We start from the raw sequence: 3658 nt of genomic DNA on the forward strand, positions 1-3658 counted from the left end.
GTTATATTTTGTCAAGTGTTTTTCTGCATCAACTGAGATAATCATGTGGATTTTTTCCTATATTTGTTAATGTGGAGTGTTCTACTGATTTTTTTAATTATTGAACCATCCTTGCATTCTAAGTGTAAATCCCATTTGATCATGGTGTATAATCCTTTTAGTGTGCTGTTTCATTCAGTTTACTAGTATTTTGTTGAGGATTTTTACATTGTTACTCATTAGGAATATTTTTCTATGGTTTTATTTTCTTGTGTCTTTATCTAGTTTTAGTATCAGGATAATGCTGGCTTCACAGAATGAGTTTGGAAGTCTTCCTTCTTCAATTCTTTGGAAGACTGTGAGGAGGATTGGTGTTAATTCTTTAAATGTTGGGTGGAATCCTTCAGTGAGTCATCTGGTCCTAGTTGGAAGGTGTTTGATTACTGCTTCAATCTCCTTACCAGTTATAAATCTGTTCAGATTTTTTATTTCTTTATGATTCAGTCTTGATTAGGTTGTATATTTCTGGGAATTTATCCAATTCTTCTAGGTTATCCAATTTGTTATTATAGAATTGTTCATAGTAGTCTCTTATAATCCTTTTAATTTCTGTGATATTAGTTGTGATATGCACTGATTCGATTCTAGTTTTAGTTATTTGAGTCTTCTGCCTCTTTTTCTTAGTCTAACTAGGGCATTGTCAATTTTGTCAATCTTTTTGAAAAACAGTGTGTTAGTCTGCTCAAGCTACCATAAAATATCATAGACTGGGTGGCTTAAAAAACAGATATTTATTTCTCACAGTTCTGGAGGCTGAAAGTCCGAGATCAGGGTGCCAGCATGGTCAGGTGCTGGTGAGAACCCGCTGCCTGGCTTGCAGATAGCTGCCTTCTTGCTGTGTGCTCACATGGCCTTCTCTTGGTACATGTGCTTGAAGACAGATATTTCTCTCTCTCTCCCTCTTGTTATATGGGCATTAATCCCAACATGAGGTTCTGACCCTCAAGACCTCATCTAAACCTAATTATCCCTCAAAGACCCCACCTCCAAATACTATCACATTGTGGATTAGGGCTTTAATATATGAATTTGGGGGGAGACACAAACATTCAGTCCATAACACCAACTCTTGATTTTGTTGATTTTTTTATTGTTTTTCTATTCTCTAATTCATTTACCTCTGCTCTAATCTTCATTATTTCTTTCCTTTAAAATTTGGGTTTAGTTTGTTCCTTTTTTGTCTCCTCAATGTGTAGAGTTAGATTATGGATTTGAGATTCTTTTTTTTTTTTTTTAAGATTTTATTTATTTATTTGACAGAGACACAGAGAGGGAACACAAGCAGGGGGGGAGTGGGAGAGGGAGAAGCAGGCTTCCCGCTGAGCAGGGAGCCCGATGCAAGGCTCAATCCCAGGATCCTGAGATCATGACCTGAACCGAAGTCAGACGCTTAATGACTGAGCCACCCAGGCACCCCGAGATCTTCTTTAATATAAGCACTTACCACTATAAAATTCCCTCTTAGTATTGCTTTTGCTGCATCACATAGGCTTTGGTATATTGTGTTTGTTTTCATTTGTCTCCAGGTATTTTCTAAGTTCCTTTGTGATTTCTTCTTTAACCCAGTGGTTAAGAGCGTGTTGTTTAATTTCCATGTATTTGTGGATTTTCCTTTTACTGATTTCTAGTTTTATTCCACTGTGGTCAGAGAAGATACTTTGTGTAATTTCAATCTTCTTAAATTTGTTAAGACTTATTTTGTGACCTAACCTGTGGTCTACCTTAGAGAATGTCCATGTGCACTTCAGAAGAATATGTATTCTACTGTTGGGTTAAGTGTTCTGTATATATCTGTTAAGTTTAATTGGTCTATATATAGTGTTGTTCAATTCCTCTATTTTCTTCTGTCTGGTTATTCTAGCCATAAATGAAATCAGGATATTGAAGTCTCCTATGATTATTGTCTTGCTGTCTATTTCTCCCTTCACTTCTCTCAATGTTTGCTTCATATATTTAGGAGCCCTAATATTAGGTGCATATATATTATAATTGTTATATCTTCCTGGTGAATTGACCCTGTTATCATTGTATAATGTCCTTCTTTGTCTCATGTGACAGTTTTTGTCTTAAAGTCTATTTTGTCTAAATATGGCCTCCCCTCCTCTTTTCAGGTTCCTGTTTGCATAAAATATCTTTTTCCATGCTTTCACTTCTAGCCTATGTGTGTCTTTAGATCTAAAATGAATCTCTTTAGACAGTATATTAGTTGGATCTTGTTTTTTATCCATTCAGCCAATCTGTGTCTTTCAGTTGGTACATTTAAAATCCATTTACTTATGAAGTACTTGCTGACAGGTAAGGATTTACTATTGCCACTTCATTCATTGTTTTCTGTGTATCTTATAGCTCTTTTGTCCCTCTTTTCTTCCTACTACCTTATCTTATGTTTCATTAATTTTTTAACTTTTTGTAGTGACATATTTTTATTCCTTTCTCATTTTCCCTTTGCATATATTCTATAGTTTATTTGTGGTTATCATTGCAATTACATAAAACATGTTAAAGTTGTAACAATACATCTTAAGCTGTTAACGGCTTAACTTCAATCACATATAAAAACTCTGCCCCTTTACATAAACTCTGTACCCCCCACTTTGTTACTGAGGTGCAAATTACCTCTCTTTATATCACATCTCTTAGCATATATTTATATATAACCACTTTTTGTGCTTTTGCTTTTAAAATTCTATACTAGAAAGTGATATATGCACCTACATTGTAACACTACATAATTATACATTTATATATTTACCTTTACCGCAGGAGTTTTATATTTTTATATGGCTTTGGTTGCTGTTTATTATCCTTTCACTTCAACTTGAAAGACTCCCTTCAGCATTTCTTTTTATTTCCAGCCAGTTGATGGACACTGCAGTGCTCAGGCTTCGACCAGGTACACCTACAGTGGGCACAACAGTTTTGCTGCTTCTTAGTCTTCAGGTTCTCCTCAGGTTTGCTGAGCCAGCAGCATGTGGCACACATTTTCTTGGACTGCTTGCCCTTGTAGAATTTTCCAAGATTCTCTTTCTGCATCTAGTTAATGTGGTGAAAACACAGGTGATGGATTTGTGAACAACTTGGATCTTGGCCAGCTTGGATGCCACTCTGCCTGTCACATTGGAGACATGCAGCTGGGATAACTTCATCTTCCAGTTTTCCAGCTCTTTCAACAGTTCCTTCTCCTTACCTTGAAGGTCTTGAGACTTAGTATTGGCCTTGGCTGCACAAGCCACCACGTCTGCCGCCTGCTCCAAGGGAAAGAGCCCATCCGCATTTCTTATAGGGCAGGTCTAGTGATGAGACACTCTCTCAGCTTTTGTTTATCTGGAAAAATCTAGATTTCTCCTTTAGTTTTTGAAGGATAGTTTTGCTGGATATGGTATTCTTGGTTGGCACTTGTTTCTTCCAGTATTTTTAATATATCATCCTACTCCTAGTCCACAGTGTTTCTGCTGATAAATTTTGATAATCTAGTAGGAGCTCCCTTGTACATAACAAGTCACTTTTCTCTTTCTGCTTTCAATATTCCCTTTGTGACTTTTGACAGTTTGATTATGATATGCCTTGGTATAATTCTCTTTAGATTTATCTTAGTTGGAGTTTTTTTAATCTCATGAAT

This window comes from Eumetopias jubatus, unplaced genomic scaffold (genome assembly GCF_037043125.1).
Source record: "Eumetopias jubatus isolate StellerSeaLion01/CBP00866 unplaced genomic scaffold, mEumJub1_p1.0 scaffold_14, whole genome shotgun sequence".
In the NCBI taxonomy this organism is placed as follows: Eukaryota; Metazoa; Chordata; class Mammalia; order Carnivora; family Otariidae; genus Eumetopias; species Eumetopias jubatus.